This window comes from Crocuta crocuta, unplaced genomic scaffold (assembly GCF_008692635.1).
Source record: "Crocuta crocuta isolate KB4526 unplaced genomic scaffold, BGI_CrCroc_1.0 scaffold223, whole genome shotgun sequence".
Classification (NCBI taxonomy): domain Eukaryota; kingdom Metazoa; phylum Chordata; class Mammalia; order Carnivora; family Hyaenidae; genus Crocuta; species Crocuta crocuta.
In genome coordinates, this window is record NW_027529426.1 from 7,058,816 (window position 1) to 7,076,217 (window position 17,402).

A 17,402-nucleotide genomic window follows, 5' to 3' on the forward strand; every position below is an offset into this window, starting at 1 on the left:
TGGTAGACATTATATTATGTGAATTACAAAACCTAGGTCATAAGAGGCCTTGCAGATTCTGCCTTTCCTTCTTCAAAGCATATAGAATATAATATAAAGAAGCCTCATTTATCTTACTGGAGAAATATAGACTATGGAAAAAAGAAAAGAGTTGCCAGAGCCAACAGCCAGACATCTGACTGAGGCTTCCTTTGATCATCTAGTCCTTTTGAGCCAACAGAAGATTAAAACTGTGTGAGTGATCCTAAGGAAAACCAAAAAGAAGTGCCCAGGAGAGCCTAGCTCAAACTATTCATTCTCAGTATTATGGGCAAATAATGGTACTTGTTTTAAGCCATTAAGTTCTAGGGATGGTTTGTTATACAGAAATAATTATTCAATACCCTTGCTATTATCAAGCATTTAACTTTGCCAAACTGATTGGGATCTATCTATGAACATGGTATTTATCATTAAGCATCCTTACATCAGAAAAATGATTTCTGGTATCAGTCAATGGAATGTATCAATTTAGTATCTTAAATAAAAAAAAATTTTTTTTCTTGCATAGCAAGAAAACTGGAAGTAAGCAGTTGCTGACATTGGTTTTATAACACAATGACAAAGACATGCCTCTAACTTCTAACTTCCCTGTGGTCAGAAGTTCTTCAGCTTCACATCTGCATTCATTAATACGGAATTCCTAGAGTGCCAAAGGACAGATTATTTTTAAAAATATATTATGGCCTTCCTAATAGGAAAATCTTCCAAAGAAACCTGCTAACAGATTTTCCCCAGTATTCTATTGATGAAAATAATGACTCTAAACCAGCAAATAGTTTACTTTCCTTCAGATTAATAAAAATATGAAAAAAAAGTGTCAAGAAGAGTAGAATCACTTTTAGTTAAAGAATAATGTCCAGCATATATTGTGATTATAATTTTATTCATAAAATTCTCACATGTTTATGTAGATATTTTCCCTAAACAAGTTTTTTTTTTTTCTGTAATAGTGAATGGGATATTTTGTTTAAATAACATTTCTTACTTGGTTTTGATGGTGTACAAAAACAAAATTGTGCTTCTGTTTTGGTAGTGAAACAGCAATCTTTTTGAATTTGTTTCTTTGCTCTAATATAGAATTTCATGGATTTTTGTTTTTTTAGATAATAAAATAAACTATAAAAATGGATAGCTGTGGCTCTTTTTTATTATTGCTGACTACTACTACTACTACTACTACTACTACTACTACTACTATTACTAGTACTACTACTATTGCTGCTGCTACTTTTTCTTCATCTCTTTTTTCTCCTCCTCCTTTTTCCCTTTTCTCCTTCTCTTCTTTCTCTTCTTCCTCCTCCTCCTCCTCCTCCTCCTTCTCCTCCTTCTTTCCCAGTGAAGTGGTGGCAGTGGTTAGTACTTAATACTTGTTTTAGTTTCTTTATTTATTATTTGAGAATGAGAGCATGAGCAGGGGAGGAGCAGAGAGAGAATCCCAAGCTGACTTCCAGCTGTTAGCACGGAGTCCAACAAGGAGCGTGATCTCACGAACCATGGGATCATGACCTGAGCTAATATCTAGTGTTGGACACTCAACCGACTGAACCAGCCAGGTTCCCCAATTTTTACTCATGTGTTTGATTTCCTGTTGCTTACTGATGAGAAATCTGATCTATCTTATTAGTGATCTTGATGTAACTGCTCTCATATTTGCTTTCTCTCTGCCTTTCAGAAGAAGATGATTTACTGTTTCAATAGGTGTGGATTCTTATGTGTATTTTTTTTCTAAAATTCTTTGCTATGAGAATTGATGCTCACTAGTTTTTGTCTTAAGATGATTATGTTAAATATCATAGTAAGCTAATTCTTTTTTTTAAATGTCTAACTCCCCTCACTTTGGATCATTTCCTGATATGATTGGAAATAGCCTTTTTAAAAAAATTCACTTGCTCCAGCCAAATATATACAAGCCTATCTTCATCTAAATTCATATATATTACCCTCCCTCTTATAATATAATGTCCAAAATCTAGATTTGCATACTTTTCATCTGCCTAAATTCCCTGTTTCTGTAATTCTCCATTCTCTCTTCTTGCTCATGAGTTTCTTCTATTTTAATCAGCACTCAAGCATGCTAAAAAAGTCTTGAAACCACATCAACATTCAACAAATTCTTTACTCTTTACAACCTGATTCAGTAAAAATCCCCAGGGAGATATACCTATACTGGCTGTAACAATTTCTTATCCTCTTCTTCCTTGGGCACACTCCACAAATGGTCCCCAACCATTTAGTTAAAGGCAACTATTTCTCGAGGCATATAGAAACCGCCTTTATAAAATTCTAAATTTCCATGAATTTGGAGTCTTTTCCTGGTCTTCCTACTCTTTCATTGTAATGGATGAGTACCTCACTTTTAAAATAGTATCTTTATAGCTGTATAAATTTATGTTTTAAATCTGGCAGAATTAGACCCTCACTGATTTTTTCCTTAGGATTTTCCTATATATTTTTTCATATTGATTTTATGATCAATTTTTGTAGTTCAAAAATATGTATTTATTTTGGGTTTACATTAAATCTAAGTATTGCCTAGGAAGGACAACATGTTTATAAACTTAAGTTATTCTATCCAAGAAAAAGAGATGATTTCCATTTGTTAAGTCTATTTTAATGTCTTTCAGGAGTTTAAAGCAATTTTCTCATATGTATTTAAGTGGTTCTTATTGTTTATTTTCAGATATTTATTTTTATTATACTATTATATACAGCTTTTTTTCTCTTCCATTATGTATTCAACTTTGTTGCTTGGAGAAATATAGGCTTTTGATTTTTGAACACTAATTTTGTATTCTGCTATTTTATTAATTTTTTGAGTTAATTGATTCTTATAAGAATTAATGTAAAATTATCCGCTGGTAGACATAATATTACTTCATTTTTGCCTGTTCTTAAGCCTTGATTTTCTTATCTACTTCCATTTGACTAAATACTCTGACATAATGTTAAATAACAGGGGAGAAAGGGGCATCCTTGCCTTACTTATGATTATAGGAGGTAGATTTAACTTTATTGTCACCAAAATTCTTTGCAAACAGTAGAATTTATAATCCATATTGATTTCTCATCTACCCATGTTTTTCAAAATGCACAGCTCTCAAGTGGTTTGAGTAGGTAATTTGTTCAAATATGATTTGTTTGAGGATTATATAAATTTGTTTCCCTTTTAAATTATGTTGGATATAAAGCTTGCAACAAACTTACAGAGCAATCATTTAAAGATTTGCAAATGAGACCTGCATTCTCCAGCACTTCAGTTTCTTCTATGGAGATAATGTCTTGAACAGATTTTATATTACAAAAGTCTTGTGTTCAAAATAGTTTAGCAAAAGAGAACTCTGCAGAAAGATGTTTGCCAACAAAAATGCTTCATGATCCATTAAAATCTAATGTTAGCAATTGAACAAAAATATCATTTGTAGAGAATAAAAGCTTCATTAAGCTACAGATACATCACTATGTAACATACCACATGCCTATTAACTCTTCCAAAGTTTTTATAAGTACAAACTTACATTTTGTTCCTTTGAAAAGTCTTACATTCCTAAATACATTAATAAAAGGTTGGACTGTGATTCTGTTTTATTTTTGTCCATTTTAATGTATGTTACTAGCATGAAGTTTGGTAAAGTAGGCAAGACAATGCCAATGTTCCATGATTTTGCCAAGCAATGTAGTGATGAGTTTTCAAGAAAACCCCATGTTCTCCACCAGAGAAAGCTGAGGTTGGAGTGAGGAACATACTCCCGAGGGAGTTCTGACCAACAGTAACATGAGTTACCTGGCGTGCACTGTTTCACCAGTGTACTGGAATCCCCTTATCACTTGGAGGGGAACCAGGTGTGCAGCATGGAGAATAACAATGTATGCAGTAAGGACAACACGACTCTTTGAGATAGTTCTGATCTCTTAGGAGCTGTGCATTTTGAAAAAATGTGGGTGGGTGAGAAACTCAATGTGGATTACATGTGCTTCTGTTAATTTTATGAAACCGTACAGACTGGGATTAATATGTGCAGGACAAATCAGAAAATGGCTGTCATATTTACTTTAAAATAGGCCCACTTACATACATATTGATAATGCAAAGATACACTCAAAACCAAATAAAGATGAAAAAAGGTCATTATTATGAAAATATCCATAAAGACGGCTAGCTGGCTGGATGGAGTATTTAAACATATTTAGCAATGATGAAATGGCAGGTTTTCTATTAAGGTAAGTATATTTTAGTGACCTAAGGCCCAAATTGGACCTGACAAACATGAAATGTCCTGAGGTCGTGGAACTAACACTTTTTGCCTCAGCACAATTTTACAACTACAGAAATAGCTTCCAAGTGAAAACCACAGCCTTTTCTAAAAAGGTTACATATCACTGTTGACATTTTCTGAAGAATCATAGAAATTAATTCACACATTCTAAAAGTTATAAATTACACATCCTCTGTAAAATTATGTAATATGGATAAATAACTTGAAAAACTTACACAGAGACCAGTTATTTATGAGCATTCCACCATACTTAGGTAATTTGGAATTTTTGACATATCTAACACATTCTTGCTTTAAATTGGAAAGTAATAATGTATTGGTATCATTTATAATTTTAAGAATATTTATACTCTAGTTGTTTTTAGAAAATTTGTTAAACCTGCCATTATGTCTTTTTCCCTGTGAAGAGAGTAATGTAGTCTTCAAATTTTTCAAGTATATCTAAGATTTCCCGTATTCCACTGTGTTTAGCTGAAACTTTTTATTTTATTTTTTTATTGTTATTATTTATTTTAGAGAGAGAGAGAGCATGAGTGGGGGAGAGAGCAGAGGAAGAGACAGAGTCCTATGCAGGCTCCATACTCAACATGGAGCCTGACATGGGGCTCTATCCCATAACCCGGGGATCATGACCTGAGCCAAAATCAAGAGTCAGATGCTCAACTGACTGAGCCACCCAGACACTCCTAGTTAAAACTTTTTAAAATTGTGAAACACACCATGCACTTAAAAGGGTATATGTAATTATGTGTGCAGTTTAAAGAATGACAACAGGAACACCTTTACACACAATTCCCAATCCAAGAAACAACATCCTGGTGCATTTGAAGATTCTGTATGTGATATCCCTGATGCCATTCCATTCCCTCCCTGTCAGAGGTGACTAATAATAGCATTGATTTATTGCCAATCACTGTGCTCTGTGAATGTTTCTAAGTGGTAAAGTAGCCCTGAAATACTTAACGTTTAAGCTAAATTGTAAGGCAGAATATATTTACTAGTGGAAATTCTGAATCCTAATGTGCTAATGAACATTGGGATACCTATGCAGAAAATCTTAATTTTCTGTAAACTTACCATGGAAAAATATTTTACAAACATTGATCTAGGTAATTCACCCATCTTTAATAATTCATAATCAGCTAAAGATTAGACCAAGGCAGACATTTTTTTTTAAAAAATAAGACTGGATAGACTTTTAATGGAAACTGAGCCTATATAAGTGGATAAGGATGAGCAAGGCATCCTTCAAGGCAGGAACTAAACTTGAAATCTCATGGGCATAAAAGAACAAAGATTTATTTCTCATTCATAATATATGCCCATCATAGGTTGGCTAGGGCTCTGCTGTTCTGAGCAGTCTTCACTTTAGGCTGCTCTCTCCTGGCCATTGCTGTTTAAGACACTTCTACTAACTATTCACCTAGTAGAACCTGTCAAATGGCTGCATCCCACAATAAGAGGGCTGGGATATGCTTTGTGGGAAATATTTAGGGAGCAAAATTAATGATTATTCTCATAGGCTTGGGGGCAAGGGCACTAGTCTATGCAAGGAGTTGAATTTGTTTGAAAGGTAAGAGTATCTATTATGTTATTCAGTTTGTAAAATGCCTTAGACCTTACCTGACTGATGAGAGAGAATTGAGAGGGCATTCCATCTCTAAAAATTCTATTGCTATTCTTTTCTTTGAATTTTAATAATAAATTTTATTCATGTATGTAAACAATCATTTTAAAAATGTATTTCGTAAATAAATAATGGACAAAGTCACTTTCTCCTGAGCTTGCAGAGTTCTGTTTGCTTAGCATGATTACCAACAATATTTGATATATTTTTTAAAAAATAGTGTAATTTCCTGTAAAGCAGCTTTTCTCAGACCTATACAAATTGTTTTAAATTATATTTTCTGTTCCAAAGGAAACAGTTTTTTAAAAGTTTATATATTTATTTTGAGGGCGGAAATGGGCAGAGACAGAGGAAGAGAAAATCCTGAATAGGCTCCATGGGGTTAGTTCAGAGCCTGATGCAGGGGTTCAATCCGAGCCATGATCAAGAGTTGGATGCTACACCAACAGAGCCACCCAGGTGCCCCTCAAAGGAAATTTTGAGAGTATTTTTTAAAGTTAAATAAAGCTATAAATTAATCAACTTGTTAGAAAAATACTGCATTCTAACCTCCTGTGATTCATAGTAGCAGTGGAGTCTAGACTTCAGAGCCAGAAATCCTGGTTTAAGATTTTGGTTCCTCTATACAATAACCACAAGATCCTGGGCTAACTTCTTTAGCCTCATTTCTTATCTATAAAATTGCATAATAATTCTATCAATCTATTAATCAGGGCCCTTGAATGTTACATTGGTAACATTCAATAAGCACTCACTAAATACTCATTATGATAATAATAATAACATATTAAATCATATTTAAAGTATAATTATGATATTTATGCTATCATAATAATTATCAAAGATACATCCCTCAAGTCAAGAGAGGACAAACTTCCTCCCTAATAGTCCAGTTTTCTGTTAGAGTGGGGTCAAAATTAATTTATAAGGGACCCCTGGCCCTCCATGTGTTATTCATCTGACTTTCCTCTTGGAGGAGTTGGGTTAGTCTTCCATTTATAACATATCCACTTAGGCTCCTCATTCCCTAATCTCTTCTTTATTCACACCCATGAGTTCTGAATTGCTAACCTCAAAGAACAAAAAATTTACAAGCTCACTAGTGAGTACAGAATCAAACTCCCTGCCATATCCTATTTCTCAAAAGATTATCAAAGAGGAACACAATTGGAAGGAAGTGTTGCCTGGAAGCTTGCACAGCAAATGGTTCATTTTAAGGAATTTTGCAGGAATTGCAATTATTCATTTAATGTCATGGGTCCACTTTGAGAGAATCTGTGGGAATAAGAAAAAAAGCAGGGGGAGGGGAGGGAACGCTGCAGCTATGAAGATGTTCACTCCATTGTTTGGCTTTTCATTTTGGGAATCTAAAGATACCTTCTTTTCTGATACTGTCATCAGGAATAATTGCGATTTTCCTGTTCATTTGTTTTGGTGTATTTATCTTAAGGAGATTTTGAAATATATAATTTACTACATTTCCTCCTTAAGCTGTTTGGTAAACAGCTTAAAGCAAAATTATGGTTAGCCCATGATAAATGTATAGAATTTCATGGTATACAGTCTTGATTTAGTGTCGTTTGTGGGTTGAAATTTATGTTTTGCTTTGTCTTGTATTTGCCTAATTATTCTCACTTTATTGCATTTATTTTATTTAACTGTATTTCATATTTCTTTTAAAACCAGCTGAAGTTGTTTCTGAAATAAAGTGGATTAGCAATAACTATGTCATTAATAGAATAAATTTTAAGTTTTTTTCATAACTTTATAGCTTTCAAGCACAATGGTATGCCAGTGATTAAAAAACTGACAGTTAAAAAATAGAAATATTTAAATGATAAGCAGAGGAAGTTTAAGGTATGTTGGGGAATGATGCAACCTTAAAGTCTCTATTATAAAAACAGTGAAATATGACAGTTATTTTGTTTATCAAATGTTAGTATTAATATCCATTAGATGTTAAGAATTGTTCATGCCAAACACTCTAATATTTTGTTTGGGGTTTCCTTTCTAAAATTTCATTTCTTCATAGCATGGAAATGGTGGCCATACATCTGAAAATTTTCAGAAGTTTACTTAGAGAAAAAAAATTCTACTTGCCAAATGGTAATGATATATCAGATAAAATAAACATTGTATTATAGAATTACTTTTCTTTTAGGAAGAATGCCCCTTCAATTAAATTTTGTGGTGCAGGATTTAGATTAATACAGGTGAAAGTTTAATATTTGCCTTGTAGGGGCGCCTGGGTGGCTCACTCGGTTAAGCATCAGACTTCGGCTCACATCATGATCTCATGGTTCGTGGGTTGGAGCCCCGCATGGGGCTGTGTGCTGACTGCCAGCTCCGAGCCTGGAGCCTTTTTCAGAGTCTGTATCTCCTTCTCTCTCTGACCCTCCCCTGCTCACGCTGTCTCTCTCTCTCTCAGAAATAAATAAAACATTAAAAAATTTAAAAAATATTTGCATTGTAAAAAGACTATTTTATAAAAAATCAGCTGAGTATAGAGTTATGTTTTTTCTTATTCATTTTGACAAAATGCTAAGTTAAGAAACTCAGAGGATTGTCTCATCAGAACTATAATTATTTAAAGTGGCTATCCTAGTCTTCCTCTATAAATTATGGATAGAAATTAATTTTAAAAACACATGACAAGTAAATCATTAAGAGAAAAAGGTAGTTTCTTGTGTTAACATACATTTGTCAAAAGAAATGATCTCTCTTTTAGATCTTGTTCTTTGAGCACTCAGGAGTGACAAGCATTTGTTACATACGCTTAGATGACAATGAGGCTGTCTCTTGCAAAAGACAAATGAAAAGAATTGGATTAATTTAGTTATAAGGAGATTTACATTTTGCTGTTTCTAACATGTCTTTTGGAGATTGATGAATAAGAAATGAGATAAGAAAGTCCTTCAGAAGCTCCTATTGCTGAATATGGTAGAAAAATTGCTCTTGCTGGAAGATGAATCAAGTTTCTGTCAGGTAAAGCCAGGGAAAATTCTCTTGTGTTATCAACTAATCTTACCAGAGAGGGAATATTATGCAAGATGTATGACATTGCTTTCTCTCTCTCCCAGAAGCAAAGTTGTTGTGCACTATACCAATCTAACAAGATTTCTACACCTTCACTATACTTATTCGCCAGCTTAGTTATGATCGTATAACAAGTATCCCCTGATCTTGTCTGTCCACTAAGCTTCTTCTGGAAGGATTTCAACTCTTAAAATTAGTTCTTAAATCTTTTGTAGCAAAAAGAAAATCCAATTTACAGGAATTATTTGCTTGGCTCCATTTTTTTTCTGAATAGTTATATTTTGCTTACCTGTATATATTTTAATCTAAATTCAAGGAATATGCATTTTATTTTGCTTGCTTATAATCTTTAAGGTACATACTCTTCTGTCAATCAAAATCTTAACTTGTCTTTCATCCATAGCCTTTATATTCAGTATAGATTGTAACACAAAATCACAAAACTAATTCCGTATAATTCTAATGCTATACAGGGATTTCACTAGCGTTTTGCCAAGCACAACAGTAGCAATAAAAATCAACTTAGTGTGAACACTCATCCCAATAAAAATATTTAAGTATTCTAGACTTAAGTATTCTAAATAAACAAGCATGGAAAAGAAAGTGCCCATTTCAAACAGCTAAGATATTTCTCAATCGTGATAAGAGCTACTTAATTCAGTACTTCAGTGTCCTGAAATAATACTCTGAGGAAATGTGGAGGACCTTTTGGATACTTGATAGCCGATCCAATAGTGGTACCTCAGGGGGAAAAAAGAGGAGATGCATGATTTAAACAACATTTACTGTCAAAACAGATACAATTGATTGCAATCAGATCATGTCATTCCTTACATAATGCCCTGGAATGGCATCCTATGGCACTTCAGATAGAATCAATTTTCCTTATAAGGCTTTCTATCCTGCCCCTTACCTGCCTTTGGTTAGTCTTTGACTCTGTCCTCACTGTAAAACCCTCTCCCTTAATACTCACTGTTCAAGTCCCACTGGCTCTTTCTGATATGCTAAATTCCTGCCTTTGGGCTTTGTACTAGCTGTTCTTCCTGACTGGGTCGTCCTGACTTGAGTTCCTTCATCTGGCTCACTCCTCTTGATATTTAGTTTTCCATTCAAATTTTACCTCTTCAGAAAATCCTTCCTTGATTATCTGATCTAAAGTGAACCTTTGATTCCTTTCCATTACATTGCTGGGTTTTTGTTTTTCAATGCACATAGGAACTACTTGATGTCTATACTTGGTTATGGAGAAGGCAGAGCCCTTATCTATATCACTCATTGCCCAGTGTACTGGGTTCACTAAATATCTGTTTGACAATTTGGGGATCATATTTATTCATTAAGGAGTCATCTATCTTGATATTACATGGTTTGCATACTAGAACCTCACCATGTCTTTTTTAAATACATTTAGTTTATGGATGAAATTATTGAAACTTCCCGGGTGTATGGATGAAAAATGTTTGAAGTCTTTGTATAATCCCAGGCTAAACATTATCTACTCTAAGTGATAGACTAGAATGACAATTTACTGTCTCATGATTAAAACCCTGCGAACATGTAGTATGTCCTGCATATTTTAAATTCTGTTACTCTTTTTTGAGTTTCTCCTACGTGGGGGCTACTGGCCTAGGCAAAATCCACCTGTTTCAGTTCTGCATATTAGTTAAATCGTTCCCAGTTTACAGATGAAGAAATGAAATCTCAGTCCAAGACAATCAAATACAGGTCTTTTGATTTCAGTGTCAAGGCTCTTCCCACAACTTCACACATTTATTTCTTAAAATTAAGGCACACTACACATGCTATATTTCTGTATACATTATAACAAAGAATGTGAAAATAGTGTTCCAAAATGTTTAAAATCTTTGGTATAAATTAAAAGGCATGGGTGCTTGGGTGGCTCAGTCAGTTAAGTGTCTGACTTCAGCTCAGGTCATGATCTCATGGTTTGTGAGTTTGAACCCCACATGAGGGTCTCTGCTGTCAGCACAGAGTCTGCTTAGTATCCTCTGTCTCCCCAGCTGTCTGCCCCTCCCGCACCTGTGTGTGTTATGCTCTCTCTCTTAAAAATCAATCAACATAAAAAAAGGTATACTAATGTACACACTTCCTAGGGTTAAAATTCAAGGGGATGGGACAATATTGAATAAAATATTATTAGAATTTAGCTAAAGAGAAAATTTTAGTTTTCTATCAAAAGACAATAAAGGCAAACTTGTTCACTGGAAATAGAATTAGAATGAAGGGTAAAAGCTAAAACAAAGCAAAATTAAAATGCAACCAAATAAAAGAAAAAAGAGAAAACAATATTTATTTTTGGATTTGAAATTGTTGTGATGCTAGATGTGTGATTATATTTATGTAGCTTGTTTTCTTCGTTTGTAAGATAAGGATCATCCATTTCTTCGTAATCTTTTAATGTCGCTAAAGGGAAAGTTTGTAGTAATGTGAAATTTTCTTTGATAAGGTAGAGGTAGCATTCTTAGAATGACAAATACAGAGAAACAAGGTAATGTATGACACTTAAGTCTGTGCCTTCTCTCAGTGAATGTCAGTTCACACCTTAGAAATGGTGAGATTTGCTCCTTTGTTTGGGGAAGAAGTTTGTGGGATGTCTACTGCAAGTGAATTTTTAATCAAATCTCAGTTTTGTTTTAGATATGGAAAGCCTTAGAATTAGGGATATTAGAACTTTTTTAATGTTTATTTATTTTTGAGAGGGGGGAAGTATGTGAGTGGGGGAGGGGCATAAAGAGAGGGAGATTCTGAAGCAGGCTTCAGGGTCTGAAGCATCACAGAGCCCAACGTCGGGCTTGAACTCACAAACCGGGGTATCATGACCTGAGCTGAAATTGGACGCTTAACTGACTGAGCCACCAGGTGCCCCAGAATTAGGGATATTTTAATACTAATCTTTTACTTCCTTTCTCCTGGTAACGGTTTCCCATGTACTTATTTAATAAGAAATAATTAAATTCAACATAATATAAGAAGTAAATATGTCCTCACACATTATGAGTCAAAGGGTAAGGAATGTGGTAGCACGGCTGAGCCCTAGTCACATACTGTGCGTTGTAATGCTGTAGTTGTTAGCACGAGGTTTGCCTTGTTTCAGGGTGGTTTCAGGCTAGGGATTCAGATGCTTTTCGTAGGACTGTTGATGGCCATAGCACATGGTGATATGATTTCTCCTATTCTTTCCTCACATATCACTGTCACCTATGACTTCTACTACTGATGCTGTTTCAGTTTTCCTTATTAGAGTGACTTCTTCCTTTAGTGTAAGAAAAAAAATTGAAGCCGTGTAAACAAGCATTTCAGTTTGTAAATACTAAAGTAACTATGTTCAAAAGGACCCTACAGAAACTATTGCTTAATAGTCACTCTACAGCGAGCATCACCATTATAGATACAGACTCTCCCCAAAACACAAAATTTTCAATCATAACCAAAAGTACTTACAACATAGAAAATAAAATTAAGGTTTCCATAGAATTTTTATAACATCGATTTTCACACTAATAAAACTAAAATATAACTGGATTCAATAACATTATAAATATATAGCTTATGGTGATTTGCTTATGAAAATACAGTGCCTTATTTGTGAATGAGTAAACTCAGTATTTCTCAGTAGATCATTTCACTTTATATTTTAGCACTGCAATAAGGACATAGTTTATGTATCCATAGAGGTAACCTTAAATGAGACAAATAATAAGGTAGATTTGTTTTGTTCCACAGTGAAAAGTTAGAAAAATTTATTTCTAGCATTGGATCTATTTTTACATAATATGTTATGATTAATAAAAAGATATTTAGATCTTATTCGGATTAGAAAGATCTATTTTTGCTAATTTCCTATTAACCATGTTAATGGTTAAACAGTAGCTCTCAAACTTGAGTGTATATCGAATTCAGCAGGAGGTCTTATTAACACGTGGATCTTTAAGATCCACCTACAGAGTTTCTGAATCTCTAGGTCTGGGACAGGATGTAAAACTTTGGATTTCTAACAAGTTCTCAGGAGACGCTGCTGCTGCTGCTAGTCCAGAAGCAACAGACTGAGAAATTCTATCTTGGATCAACCATTTGATTTCTTGTTCCTCACCTGTCTCATCTGGGAGCTAATGGTGTTAAATGAAAATACCATATGCAAACATGTATTTAGTGATTGAGATTTGTCAAGTGTAAATGCTGGGCATGGTCCCTACTTTTGAGATGATGATGAAGAAAATAACTGACTCTGTCAGTGGTAAAAGAATCTGGGAACACTTCATAGAGGGGATGTATTCAAAACTGATGCAGACTGTAAAAATTTACAGCATACACAAATACATCAACTTAGAAAAAAATATTACCTCTTGTCCACCATCCCAACCCTCATTCCATCTTACAATTCCCACTTCTTAGGCCAAACAATATTAATGATTTGATATTAAATCTGTCTAATTGTCTCCAAATTCTCCAGCTTTCTAGAGTGATTCATGAAATATCCAAATAAAATGATCCAAGCCCTTTCTCTCATACATAATAGAAAGTAGAGCAAATATTTCCAAATATTTTCTGGGATTCTATAATATGTAAGAAAGCTTTTACTATTACCCCTAGCTCTAAATTCCTGATACTGATTCCATTCTTATTCTCGCTCAGCTTTGGCTCTTTGGCTGCTGACCTCTCTTTGCCCTGCTTTGCTTAACACACAGACACCCTTATACGTTCCTTCCTCAAAGCAGCAGACATCTAAGGGTGTTGTGTGTAACAGACTTATCCTAAATATTGAGTTCGTATTTTTTTAAGTATTACAGATGTGAAGTGTTACAACTTCAAAAACTATGTGCCAGTCTTCACCGTAGGATGTCTGTTGCTGGTTGGGGACCTATCCTTAAAACCAGATCTGCTATCATGTGTTAGGAACCCTTCTTTCTTTTCCTTTCATTAATGTCAGTCAACCCTAGTTTAAGGACAGCCAGCACTAACCCCCAAATTCCCGTTGCTCTAACATGCTAAGCATAATTTTTATTTTGCTAGGCATTAATCTCTTCTCAATTAGAATAGTTCTTGCCTTACCCTTTATAACTAAAATCTACTTATTTCCTAAATTGGGCCTATACCCTTAGCAACACAAAACAGAAACATTAAAAACTTATATTTATTCAACAACATATATTGCCAGGCTTATTTCTATGCTGAAGCTCTAATTCATTTGCATGATTTTGGATTGTAAACAATTCCATAGAATCTATGGAGTATAGAATCAATAGAACACCTATAGAAATTGCTGAATTCATTATTTTTTATTATATTTCCTTTTAAAAATATTAGATTTTAATAAAACAATTTTTAATGTTTATTTATTTTTAAGAGGGGGAGGGGTAGAGAGAGAATGGGAGACATAGAATCTGAAGCAGGCTTTAGGCTCTGAGCTGTCAGCACAGAGGCCAATGTGAGGCTTGAACTCATGAACCGCGATCAAGACCTGAGCCAAAGTTGAATGTTTAACTGACTGAATCACCCAGGCACCCCTAGATTTTAGTTTTTTAAGTAAACGCTACACCCAATGTGGGGCTCGAACTCATGATTCCTGAGATCGAGAGTTTCATGCTCTACTAAGTGGGCCAGCTAGGCACCCCTATATTTATATATCTTAAAAGATTACTCAGGCAGCAAAGATACAGATTTATGGAAGATGAGATGACCTAATGGATTAGCAGCTGGGAATTTCGTCAAATGGTCTGGATGAGAAGTTTTAAGAAGGCATGAACGGGAAGAGTGAAAGTGAACTCAAGTGTAGTACGTTATGAAAGATTGAATACAGAGAATGAGAGAGGGAGGTTTTCAAATGAATGACCTGATTCTTTTTTGAGTTACTAGGAGAATGATTATGTCACTAAATTTTATGTGTATTATTTCAAAATTCAGAGCTTTGATTCTATGTCTGTTAAATGACTGAAAATTGAGATATATCAAGAATGTGGCTGTAGAAAGATGAACCACTAACTTATCCTAGGCACAAATGTTAAATTGAGGAATGCAAGATATCTATCTAAAAAAAGATAGACATATCCTTATATAACAGACATCAGATTTAGCCAAGTTTGTCTTTTTGTAGTTGAAAATAGGAAACAGTTGATAACTAAACCACATTTAGAAAAAGAATGAAAAGTTTGCCACATGATTTCTAGTGACAAAGAAAGCCAAGTGATGTTGTAGAATTTCATGGATATGTCTTTCAATGTACATTTGGTTTAGGGTACACACAGAGACAGGACACAAGATATCAGAGATCTGTTATGACACCGATGATTCCAGTGCTGTAAAAGATCTGTAGAGACATCAGAAATTGGCAACAAAGTAAAACTAGGGTAAATGAAAAAGTTGTCGTTTGCTATCTAAATAAGGAAAAATCAAGAACAGGCTGTTAGAGTTCTTAATTTAATATAAATCCAATCTCTGGGTTTTTGTTGTTTTGCTGAGGAAACATGGGTCAGAATTTTTAAGTGACTTGTGTCACTTCTGGTGAAACTATGGTCTTACACAGTAATACAAATATGTAGATAGATTTAAAGGCTCCTTAAAGAATTCTGTTGTAACAAGGCTGATTTCTGACTGTGTGTACTAAGTAATACACTATATAAATGATTACGCATTGAAGCATCATGGAAATAATTATAATCTACAATTAAGGTGGTTCATCACATGGTAAAAAAAATCACATCGAATCTTGCAACGCATTTTTTGGTTATTAAAATACATCCCTTCTAATGCCTGCACATAGTATATTGAGAAGACTGTTATGCTTTGGGGTAAGTCTCCACAGATTCAAATGCTTCAAAAAGGTTTAGGATTTTCTGGATTCAATTTTATGCTCTAAAATCCAATCTCTTCAGAATATTTACCCTTTCATGAGACTGACCTCTCAAAGTTACTGTTAGTCTTAAAATAATCTCTGGGGATTTTTATAAAAATGGAACTCATTTTTGCTACCACAATAACCTTTCTTTTAAGGTGTCAGGTCAATAAATTATTTCTTTGGTCAAAAATGTTTGTTTCTCGTTGTTTTGTTTTGCTTATATGTTTTTGTCATTTATGTCAATGGACTTCACCTCTGAAAGTAAAAATCTTGTTTACCCTGAGCCTTTTTCTCTTGATGATATTATATCTTTTCCCACTTATAAAGCATCTTTATTGAGGTACAATTTACATACCATAAAATTTGCCAAAGTATACAACTCAGTAGATTTTAGTATGTTCCCAGTTGTGCAATCATCAACACAATCTACATCAGAAGCCTTTTCATCACCTAAAAAAGAAACCCCATACTCATAAGCTGTCACTTTCCATTGTCACTCTCCCTCGCCCCCAGTCATAAGCAACGGCTAATCTATACTTTCTTTATAGAATTGCCTATAATGGACTTTTAATATTAATGCAAACATATGACATGACTGTCTTCTTTCATTTAGCATAATGCTTCCAAGTTTTATCAATGTTGTAGCATATATCATTATTTCATTCCTTCTTATTGCAGATAACATTTTGTTTATCCATTCACCACTTGATAGACATTTGAGTTGGTTCTACTCTTTGGCCATGAATAATGCTGCTATGAACATGTGTGTACAAGTTTTGGGGTGGAAATGTTTTTTATTTCTCTTGTATATGGACCTAAAGTATAATTGTTGGATCATAAAATAACTCTTTAAGCTTTGAGGGAACTACCAAACTGTTTTGGCTGCACCATTTTACATTCCCATAAGCAACGTATAAAGGTTCCAATCTTTCTATATCCTTCCCAACACTAGCCATCAGATGCCTCCATGACCGTGGACATCCTACTGTCTGTGAAGTGATACATCATTGTGGTTTTGAATTGTACTTCCCAAATGTGTTTATTGGTCATTTGTATGTCTTCTGTAGAGAAATTTCTATTCTGAATTATTGTTATTTTCTAACTGGGCTATTTTGTCTTTTTATTATTGATTTGTAACAGTTCTTTATATAGTCTGCATACAAGTCCCTTATTACATACGTAATTTGTGAATGTTTTTTTTCATTCTGAATGTTGTCTTTTCATGTTTTGATGGTATCACTTGCTGCATATTTTTTTAGTTTTGATGTACTCACATTTATTTTTTCTTTTATTTCTTGTGCTTTTGGTAACATATTTAAGACACCATTGCTTAACCCAGTACCATGAAAATTTAATAAGATGTTTTTATCTAAGAGTTTTATAGATATAGCTTGTACAATTAAGTTTATGATTCATTTTTGTGTTAATATTCAGTATTTCTTATGGCAGGTTCAACTGCCTTGCATGTGAATATTACCTTGTATCTCCAGCGTTTATTAAAAACATTTGTCCCCTTCTTGAATTCCCTTGGCATTCTTGTGGACAATCTATTGTCCATCAGTGCATGGGT